This window comes from Ochlerotatus camptorhynchus, unplaced genomic scaffold (assembly GCF_037179485.1).
Source record: "Ochlerotatus camptorhynchus isolate MF236.1 unplaced genomic scaffold, CSIRO-AGI_Acam_v1.1 ptg000240l, whole genome shotgun sequence".
Lineage (NCBI taxonomy): Eukaryota > Metazoa > Arthropoda > Insecta > Diptera > Culicidae > Ochlerotatus > Ochlerotatus camptorhynchus.
Genome location: NW_027040730.1, coordinates 842,747 through 854,800, shown reverse-complemented (window position 1 = coordinate 854,800; position 12,054 = coordinate 842,747). Strand labels below are relative to the sequence as shown.

The following is a 12,054-nucleotide window of genomic DNA, read 5'->3' as shown; positions in this document are numbered from 1 at the left end:
TTGTATTCCGTTACGGTTTATGGAAATTAATGTTATTAAAATAACGATAGAAGGCGGCTTGCATACAAGCTATTCATGCGGATTAAGATGCATATCATTTGAAATGATGATAGCTTACTTTTCAACTAACCTTTAGTAAACATTGGAATATTAGTGAATTTAAGCAGTATATAATAATTAAACACGAAGATTATGAATATTGAACAATACAAATGTATTATTTATATGTTTAATGTGTATGCAAAATATCAAAATCGTTTACTATTTCAATAATAACAAAGAAAATCAATTACACTAATATTTTTATTACAGTGACCATGCTACAAGATTACGAAGAGCAATTTTCCAAATTGATGTTCAGGCAGGATTAACACAGATAGGGTTCAAACATGGATCTAAGAGGGATAGTAAAATAGAAGTTTACATTAATTCTCAAAATCGAGTTCCCAGCAGATAACTATAAGAATCCGAAGAATTACATGGAAATTTTCCAACTTGATATTTTAGCCGGATTACCCGAAGGGTCGAAACAAGGATCGAAGAGTCAAACAAAGTTGAACACATGTAGGCAATAGTAAGCACTGAGAAGTGCTGTTTAAATTTATTGTAGCTGTAGCACATCCTTCAGAAAAACACAAATTGAGCCACACGGCAAGAGAGCACGATACAGACTGGTCATACTTAAGTATTTGTGTGATACCTGAAAGGTAGAAACTTGTATGAGACATTTTCTCATCAATGAAAACTCCTTGTGAGCCGTGGATTCAAGGAATACGTTCCCAACAGCAATGAACCGTTGATTGATAAGGGATCAATATCAGGGTTCACATGCATATCTCAAGTATTTTGGTCATAATAGAGGCAATTTCTCAGAATACAACCACTGGGAATTTTCTTAATATAACCCACCACAAGCATGAGAGCTTGTTTGATTGCATTGAAGTAAAATGAAATGTTCAATTGCAGAATCGTGTCAAATGACTGGTCTTGCAGTTTATAACTTAAAAGCCTCATAACGGCAAGAATTTGTAGCAGGCCATCACCATTGCTTTCATTGCTTCATTTCTCACTTGAAAAAAAAGTACCTAGATTGTGTGGCTATATAATTTCACAGTATGCATTCCAGCACTAAGAGTGTCAAGGAGAGTGTGGTCTGAATAATACTATCTAGTTTTTGATCTCGGGATAGTTTATATACGTAGCTATCCGTTGCCTTTTGCTTTCAGTAATAAACGGGTTTTCCTATAGACTAGCCTGAAAATAGAATGCCTTCCATGGCAAAATGATGAATGGCAAAAATTGCATTTGAGCAAGATAATACGTAAATCAAAAGAAAATAAAAATAAAACGGACCAACTCATTCCAATATTATGAATGTTTCTGCAACTCAATAATTTATAAAGCAATACGTTATCACAATGGTCATTGTCATTTGATGACACTTGATGGCGATTAAATGTGAATGCATGGCCGTTACAAGCGTGGAGAAAATTCGTAGTATGAATAGAGTCTAATAAGACAAGCGAACGCGCGCTGTAATAGAATGAGCTGGTCTACGGTAGGTAAACGAAATGATAACAAAGACGGGACGGATAATGAGTACGGGACATGAGAAGATTTGTCTATATTGGGAAAATATGATATATTTCGAGAAAGGATAAATAGTCAACAAACATGGCAAGATGTCAGGAACTATAAGTCAGTTGACTTGGTTAAAATCAACTGGCGAGTAATTAAGCATCACACAATATGATAATGACGTGTGATCTCAAAATGCTGCCAAATTTACTGCAACTAGTTTCAAAAATCCCATAAAAACAGCTTGAATGTATTTGACGCATTTCGCGCCAAATCGAATCGAAGCTGGCAACACCCTCTCAGATTTCAATGAAATTTTCTGTATGTGTAGACTTTGACTAAATAAGCACTTTTGCATACTCAGTTTTTTTTCCAAAATTTATCTAGACTAACATATGAGAATGACCAAACTTTTCCTGCCGATTTTTTTCAAAAACATATTAAGGAAAAATGACACCTCCTAAGAACATGTGAATATATGAATGACTTTAAGGAAATTGTTCAAATTTTCGAAAAAAAAAAATACTGGCGAAAATTCCATTTGAGACCTACACTGAAAAAAATAATCGATTTTTAAAATTTAAAGGCGATTAAAAAATGGCCATATGTTATTTGGTTGAAAGTTTGCCTCAAGATAGGTAATTATGTTTACTACCATCCGTCCATACATCGCGAGATGGGCACTTTTAGGGAAAAAAAAAAATCTTTTAAAAACTTTTTCATGTCTGAACTGATTTTTTAACGTACCATTTTCACACAAAACTAAACCAATGAAGCTCAAAATCATCTCAGAACCCAATGAAACTCAATTTGTGATTCAATTTTGTCTAGTCAGCAACTAATCACTTGGATTAATCGAGAATTCCATTTGAAAAGGGCTTATATCATTAGAAAATAATATAATTGATTATATTGTCTACTACTGAGGCAAAATCCGATACTTCTATAGAAACTTAGCATTCTCAGCTAAAATTATTCATAATGAATTAAATATGAATAAAATTTAAATTGATATCTTCTTTCGTATCAACAACGATCTGGTAAGTCAACCTATCGCATCATAATTCTATCTGTCCTTCTGTTATTAATACCTAAACCATTAACATTATATATCTTCCACTTCATTCTACCTATGAGCACTGTAAAGCTAAGGTTGATTTCATACAAGCAGCAGTCAATCTGATAACGAAAGTTGTGAAGAAAAGTGTTAGTAAAATTATTATCATGGACCGAAGTAGTAAATTAAAACTCAAAGGATTGAAATGTTGTGCTAATATAAATAATCCGAGATGCAACCGAAATAAGTTACGGGCCATATCGTCAACGAAGGTAGAAAAACATAAATTATATGGGATATAAGCACAAAATTGATGAAACGATGAGCATTTGTGAGTAGCGTGATATCTCATAAAAGAAGTCCATTTATGAAAAAAACGCCGATCGGTTGGAAATGAAGTAAATTTATCGGTCGTTTCGTCTTGTGATAGTGGGAGGACCTGTTCTCTCATTGTCATATTACGGCCGTGATATTTACCAGCTCTGCTTCTATCAAGTCCAATGCTAGGGCATACAATGAAACTTTATTGTCACACTAGCACCGTCTGGTGAGTTTATTCTGAGCTGAACTCTATACCATTAAAAAGATATTGTTAATTTGCAAAATTTTGCCAAAGATATCCTTCGATCTAGTCAAGATGCCAAGTTAGGGTAATCAATTCGAAATGAAAGTCACATTAGCGCTGCCTGGTGAGAGAACTCTCAGTTCAAAATAGGCCTTGTCCTTCTGAACATCTTTGCTAAAACGGAAACCTTCTATCTAGTCCATCTGAGAGCAAACAATTCAAAATGAATGTCACTCTAGCGCTGCCTGGTGAGTGAATCCTGAATTACACTCTGTTCCTTTGGATACTAGACTAACCCACATTTATATGGGAGATTTTTTTTTTCAATGGGCCAACCCCCAGATTTGTGCCATTAGGTGAGAAAACCACTCTCTGAAAATTTTAGCTCATTCGGATGTAACACGAGCTGGCGCTTTTGGCTTAAAGTTTGGCCCATATAGCATTTTTTTTTTTTCACTTTGCAAATCATTTTAAAATCCAGAAATCAAGTGAAATCTCGTAAAGATATGTATTTATTTATTCGTCGTCAGTTTAAGTTACAAAAAAACACTTAACATCTATTTTAATTTTTTAATCTCTGACTAACCTCGAAAAGAAACGTTTTTAAGAGCATTTAGAGATCAGCAAAATCACAAACAGAAAATCACAGCTGATTTTATTTTAGCTGATCTTGAGAGTTGCAAAATCACAAAGAAGAAAATCAAGTCTGATTTAGAGGTAACAAAAAACCTCCTGTAAAATCACGGCTGCTATTGGTCGAAAATAACGGCGCCGGTGGTGTAGTGGTAAGCGTGATTACCTCTCACCCCAGCAGGCCTGGGTTCAAACCCAGTCGGCGCCGCCGGGATGTTCTGAGGCATAACATCTCTGATCACGCCTTCCTTCGGATGGGAAGTAAAGCCGTTGGTCCCCGGTTCATGAGTTGATGGGTCGATAGGTAGGGTCCAGGTGTGGGAGCTGCCTTCCTGGCACGTCGGTAGCATTGGTGCTCAGCACGGAAAACAAGATCGACGGAAAAAACAAACCAAAGGAAAAAAAAAAATTGGTCGAAAATCACGTGTGATTTTCGTGGTGATGATGGCTTGTGATATTGGTGCCTGTGATTTTGGATGATATTGATTGCTGATTTTGATTATCTGATCTTGATTTTAGCCAACACTGTTTTGTGCTACAGCATCGTTTATAAAAGCTATCATTGCAAACTGCCTTCGCTTTTCAAGTGTATCCAAATTGATCAACATACATCGAGACTAATAAGATGCTAAGGGTAAACTCATCCTGCCTAACTTTCTTAGAGAAAATAGTAGAAACTGTTCTTGGCTGATTCAATGCAGTTTATATGAGTATCTTGATATGGAGCCCAGACTATACTAGAGTACTCAAAGAGAGGTCTAGCACATGCAACGTATAATGTTTTGATTGTGTATGGATCATTGAACTGAAAGCTAAACTTTTTAATAAACGCTAGCATGTTGCTTGCCTTGTAGATAATGTTATTATAATGTTCAAGAAAGCTTAATTTTGAATCTAGTATAACACCTAAATCTCTAACTTGATTGCACCTTTCAACTCTGTTTTGTACTATTGTGACATGTTCTTGCCTAATAATTTACTTTCTTGTAAATGAAATGGAATTTCATTTCTTCACATTAAGCTTTAGTAAACTTTTTGTGCACCAAGTATAAAAGTTATCAATTTATTTTGAAATACTACCAGATCAGATGCTTCACGAGATTTATATTGAGATATTCAGGATATTCAATATGTGCACTACACCATTAACAAATAGAATAAACAGTAATGGTCCAAGATAGGAATCTTGTGGCACACCAGATGTTACATAAACTCCTGATGATAAATCTCCCTCAAATCTAACTCTTTGTGTCCTTCCGGTCAAGTCTAACTGAATCCACTTTAATAACTGTTGACTAAAACCTAACTTAGATAATTTTAATAGAAAAATAGAGATATCAACTCTATCAAACGCTTGACTGAAGTCAGTATATAGTGTCTTATCCATTGCGTTAATCCAGCATTTTACGAGCGCTTATGACCGCCCCAGACAACCAGAATGCACGTATAGTCATAGTTGTTTTCGTGATATACAAACATATATACAAACAAACAATTCGTATAGAATGCAAATAAATGGCTTATACGTACAAAAGTGGAGGCCATATACGTGCATGTTTTAATTTAGTTTTAATCGAGTTGATTTAACATCGTATACGATTTAATCTGTAACAACAAATTAATTTTGGAAAAGTCTTACGATGTAATCCCATTTAATATGTGATACAGTACGACCGAAAAATGAATCATCGCAAAGAGGTCGGAAATTTGCATTCTACATGATTTAACTTAAACATAATGCGAGGTATGTCATTCTTATATGTGATTTTAACTTAAACTGTAGTAATTTACGATACTGTCTGTACATTGTTATACGACTTCTGGTTGTCTGGGGCCACAATCTGGCTGAGTTTTTGGTAGGGAACATATGATTTGACGTTTGGGTTGTGTTTTTTGACTGGTAAACGTTCAAATTTGATCGTTTACACGTCAAACGACACAAGCCAAACTTCAAATCTTATGTTCCCTACCAGAAACTCAGCCAGATTGTGGCGGCCATAAGCGATCGTAAAATGCTGGATAGAAAATATTACAAAATTCAACAGATTTAGCAAAAACATGCTGTTTGCCTGTAATTAACTGCTTAATTTGTGCGAAAACATTTTGATTTATTATAGACTCAAAGAGTTTAGGAATGAGGGCGTCTGATTTTTTTTTCCACTTTTGAAAATTGGAATCCAAAACGATTCCTTCCAAATTGACGGCAGAAAACAGGATTCGAGAGAAGAGTTGAACAGCCAAAACAATGGCTTTACTACTGATTTCAAGAATACTGGTAGCAATCCGTCTGGTCCTGCACCGTTTGATACATCCAATGTATTTAGAGAATGTAAGATTTCGCTTATGGTAACATTATGAACTACAATATCTCTCATTGGCTCAGGAAGGTATGATAAAAACCGGTTTTGGTCATCATGACTTGTGTAAATATCCTGAAAAAACTTAGCAAATAAGTTACTGATCTCGCTAGTCGTTTTTCCTGTTTTGTTGTCTAGGTAAATTTTCGAAGAATAATTATTTGACTTCTGTTTGTCTCTAATAAAGCTAAAAAACGGTTACATAGATTTTGGGGTCAAATAGACCCCAAGGTACAGTCAACGTAATTAGCCCAATAAAAAATTCAATAAATAAGTTCAAGTTTTTTAGCGCAGGTTTTATCTTATACACAGCAAAAAAATAATTTTGATATCACATCAAAGTGGACAATCATGTCGAAAATTTCATGTAATTTTTATGACCACATAAATAAACAAATGCAGTAAAAGCAGCGTAATGTCAGTTCATGCATTGTATTAATGATAATTTTGTCCTTTTCAGCAAGTAATATTACACCATATTTTCGACATGATTGTAGTGCATCCACTTTGACGTGATATCAAAATTATTTTTTTGCTGTGTATAACAAAGCTCTGGTGGATGCACCTGGTCCTGAAAGATTTTTTACAACCCATAGTCCTGGGGTTAAATTGACCCCAAGGTACAGACAAAGGGTTAAGGAACATCTACGGATTTATTTTATATGGATGTACTTTTTTCAGGCTATTTTTTTAAATTATTTAAACTTATTTACCGCTATAAGGTGGAAGAACAAATGTAGAGTAACTTTTGTCAGTGTTGCGTGGCTGGATTTATTCATTTAAATAATAAAATTATTTTACGATCTTCTATTGTATTCAGTTGATTCATTGTGCAATTTCTCTGGTACGGATCAATCACGGAGTAGCAACCAAAACACAGTCAGTCTAAGCTCAGCCTAATAAACTTTTGAAAAGCGTGTATTTTTTATGAATATGTTTTATAACTAAATAACAAAAAGAGAAATCTTGAGATAAATGCAATTTCATAAACTTTAAAAATAAAAAATAAAATAAATATTAAAGAAATATATATATATATTATAAAGCAAGTTACACGCCTAAACTCTTCACCAAATTTTATAACATTTCTTCAGTTTTCCTTAAAAATTTTAATATATATAAGGAGGGGGAGGGGGTGTTTGGAGATAATCAACGTTTTGCATTTACAAAGAAAAAAAATGCACTTATATAAAAAAATTAGTAAAAAAATCACATTTAAATGAAAAATGCAACCATTGATAGCAGCAAATATAAGCAATGTTTCATTCAAATTGGCAGGGGTCGAAACAAAATTGACATATTTTTTAGCGTTTTGGGCTGGAAATGCTCGATAGCAAATTGGTTTCATCGAAAAAAAAAATACAAGTGCCATATAAATGTGTAACAGATCTCATCTTGATCAAATCAATAGTTTATGTTATGATTTTTTGAAAAAATATAATATTTTTATTTTTAATTCGCACTTTTTATAAGTTACTGTGCAGAAAAAAATCATTTTGGGTTGGAAATGCTCAATAGCAAATTGGTTTCTTCGAATAGAAAGGTGCATATAAATTTATAACAGTGTCTACCAATATACCAACATACCAATTACGAAAAATCTTAGGGGCTGTTCATTAACTACGTAGGTAGACAGGTTTTTGGGAGTCTTGACTCCCCTCCCCCTGCGTAGGAAATTGTCCATACAATTATTTTTTTTTTAATTTGTATGGGCCGTGGAAAGTTGCCAACCCCCCCCCCCCCCTAAACTGTCTACGTAGTTCATAAACAGCCCCTTATAAACCTTTTAAAATATTTCACTGAAGACCGTCCTCTTTAGTTGGGTTTTCACAACTTTTGAATGCCAGCTATATAGTTTTGACGCATATTTATCTTATAGATGTGTTTGTAGACCATAAATTCTATTAGTCTAAATGCTGTGAGAATTGAATACATGGTTGCAAACTAAGACGGTGCATCGCGCGCTATCGCTATGTGTCGATGTTTCTATCTCACAAGTAAGAGCGGGTTTCCCCCAATGAAAAGAGTGGAATGATGGTATGTTCCAATTATGTACACTACTAATTTAAGGTGAATATATTGGACACCCGAACATAAATTAGTGAGTGATTACAATCAGGGTTGCTTCCACTCACTGATGTTAAATGATATTTTGTACTTGAAGAGGTTGTGAAGTATGTGTTTGACACAAACCTGTCAATTGCACTTTCAGAGAGTTACATCAACAATTTTATGATTCGTGAGGGCTCATTCTAAGTGATTGTGACTTTCTGAAAGCAAAATTGACAAGTTTGATGTTTCAAAACAACTTTTTCTTGTAAATTACTAGCACAGAATATCATTATAACATTATTCATAAATAAAAAAAAAATACAGCGAAGTGTATGGAAGCAACCCTGATTACAATCAGGAGTATTTTTGGAGCCTTTGCTTAAATACAATAACCATAATGATATTTTGACGATGATGTGTTTGCCTTATCACATTGAACGTGGCTTCTGTTCCGTGTGCTATCATTTGTCAAACGTTTATCAGATGTTGGTGGCATGTAACGAGGCGACCATGGAGTTTAACCATTAGATAAATGTGTAGATTCTGCGAGAGTAATACATTTCCGCCACGATATATCAGAGCATCTCATGAGTGTACATCAAATCAACGATGAAAACCGCATAATATTCAGGAAAGCTTCTGGTTCGGCCGTTATGAAAAGGAATTTTAAAATACTCTGATATGAATGCATATATAATTTCTCGTTGAGCATGTTTGGTTTGTGAAACGTGCTGAGGGCAGATTGTTGGATTGAATTGCAATTTATGGATATACATCAGCTGCATGGTTTCGTTACAGATATTTGTGCGATCGGTTCCTTCCGATAGCCTTGTCTGTAATAATGCAGTACATCATGTCGGAGGCGGTGGGTTCGGAATAATTTATATTTTTCTGTGCATATAGCAGCAGTTTACTTACCACGCATTAATGAATGCAAAAAATTAGGAAATACAATCAAAGCAAGTTGATCGCAGGCCGTATAATTGATATGTAATGGCCAAGAGGAAAAAGAAGAGTAGCAAGATTTTACTATTAGCGGCGCCGGTGGTGTAGTGGTAAGCGTAATTACGCCGCCGGGATGTTCTGAGGCATAACATCTCTGATCAAGCCTTCCTTCGGAAGGGAAGTAAAGCCTGTGGTAACGTATTTTTTATAACATAATCTAATGATAAATTGTTGTATTCAAAATTTGACTAATGAGTTTCCATTTTTTCTAACGCATGGGAACGCCATTGGGTTTTTCGTCATTTATATATAGGTAGCAAAAATGCTTTAAAAGAGTGCTTCATTTCTTATAGAAAAATTTGTATGAATATTCCAAACACGCATTCATATTTCCTTAGAATTGTAGGTTTAAAGTATAAGTGTCGATATCATTTATATTTTTGATGATTGATACTCAATTGGACGGAAATAGCCTATCAATGCTATCAATAATTAATAATAAAGTTATATAATATATGGGTAAATGTTGACTTAGGAACCCATTTACTGTTTCCGGGAATCAAAATTGTAATCGTCAAAATACTTCGTTGAATGCATACACACAATTCCATGTTCAATATGATTTCCAGTTTACGAATGAAGAATCCTGTTATGCTATTTTTTCATTAAATGAAATATATTCTTCTTCTTTTTTGCATTTAAAGCTTATTTCTTATCACAGCTTATTTTTTATAAGCGTATTGCGTGTTCTAAACTTAGTGTTCTAGATGCAGTCGATGCCTGTACCATTTTAACATTAGAATAATTGTGTGGCACAATCATAATCGGGGAAGTCGCGAAATTTTTCAACCTGAGAAAGTACCGACTGAGCTAAGGGAGGCCTCTATGAAATATATGCACTACAGAATTCGACTGATTTAGAATTGCCGATAATATAACAGCTGGTTAGCACGCAGTTCAAATGGAAAGGTAACCGAAGAAAAAGAGGCTGCCGACAAAAGTCACACTCACTTGAGAAGTTTGGAGCGTTTTAAAAACGCATTCAAACAGTTTTGGGCAATTCTGTCGATTAGAATGGACAGATAAGCAAGCAGCAGATAAATGTATGCAAACAAACACGTCATATGCGTGCGTGACGCTGAGAAGCGCGGACGATGCATAGATTGACGAGAAAACGTAAATTCCCTTCTTTTTATTCTTTACAGCAAAAAATAAATTTTATTATTTACATTCAAGAGGATACACTTCAATCATGTCGAATATCTAATGTAGTTTTTATGGCCACGAAAATAAACAAATGCAGTAAAAGCAGCGTTGTGTCAGTTCATTCACTGTATTAATGATAATTTTGTCCATTTTGGCAAGTAATATTACACCATGTTTCCGACACGATTGAAGTGCATCTACTTTGATGTGATAATAAATTAAATTAAATTAATGCTGTGTTTATCTGGGAGATTTGTAGTCATCTCCGAATAGTATATGATAAATATGTGTTATTAAAATTATGATGCTCATATTTTTACCATGATAATAAGAATGAGCATGACTGAGCGCCCGCAGTTGACACTCCGTTATTGCCGTTATCACCTGTAATTACACACTATGTATCATCCTCAATGTGTAAAAACTGGTGATCTCATATTTTATCATAGGCAATACCAGCGCCGGCCACGTCCGAATACAGGTCAAGAAAGAAATGGATAGAAATGTGTTGATGTGACACTCGCATTGCTGGAAGTAAAGAAATCCTCTGCACTTAGACAAGAAATAACAGGGATATTGGATAAAAGGGTTGGATATACAGCATGGTTCGTTTTGGAAAACGGAACGCTCAAAAAAGTGATATGTTGCGAGAAAAAAAATAACTAACGTATCTTTAATGTGAAAGGGCATGAGATTAAACTCATGATGTTCTGCTCAGTAAGCAAAATCAGTCGCTATAAGACCACCGAGCTCCTTATGCCACATCATAACACTTATGATCGAGTTGCTCTTGTAACCATTCAAACCCGGCACCGACGAAAACGACAACAATTTTCACAAAACTCGCAATGTGACTACGAAACTCTTTAATACGATGGGCCCTAGGTTTGATCCCATGATTATCTGCTCAGTAAGCAAAAACGGCCGACCCCCTCATACACACCACGATCGAGTTGATGCTATAACCGTTCAAACGGCGTAGCTCTTTACACCAATACGACCGACAATCATGCAAACTCGGAAACATAAAGCTACGGAAAAGCACTTATCCCTGTATTAAATTCTACTTTTACGCGATGATCATCATTTCGATAAGGTCTTCATGGAAGATGGAAACAGAACTTATAAAGCTTTCATATGTTTCTTTGTTTTTTTTCTCTGTATATTATTTTAATGTTTTTCAATTCCATCTTATTATTATGTATTGTTTAGACTACAAAGTAATAAAATGTTCAATTATTGATTAGAAAATATCGTTAAGATAGGTTTATAACATGTTATAGCTGCTCAGTTCGGTCAGTGTTTAAAGTGCGGATTCAAACACTACGATTTAAAATTGCACCAGCTTTACTTTAATTTTATCTAAAAAAGAACTTTTTCTACCCTTCTCGGAGTTCTGAATTATGTTTCAAGATTAGCAAAAACTAAACTCATCACACGTACACAAATACACATTCTGAAGTTTAACTGTCGCGTTAAATATCCTCTTGTTTAATTTTGAGCTATACTTAACCTAAACATCGAAACAGCTTACAAGCGTGTATACAACATTGCTGATTTAAGCAATATTGCGCTTACATTTACATGAAGTACCGTGTTAATTTATGCCAAATCTAGCGTTAATACCGTGTGCGCTATATATAGCAGAAATTTAAATATCC

The 12,054-nt window shown here is 34.6% G+C and overlaps 1 protein-coding gene across 2 annotated transcripts in view; it reads left to right on the top strand.

Moving 5' to 3' along the window:
* The window catches only part of LOC135704443 (G-protein coupled receptor dmsr-1-like), a 125,284-nt gene that overhangs the window by 81,998 nt on the left and 31,232 nt on the right, over positions 1–12,054 (top strand). The gene's annotated exons all lie outside the window — the stretch shown is intronic.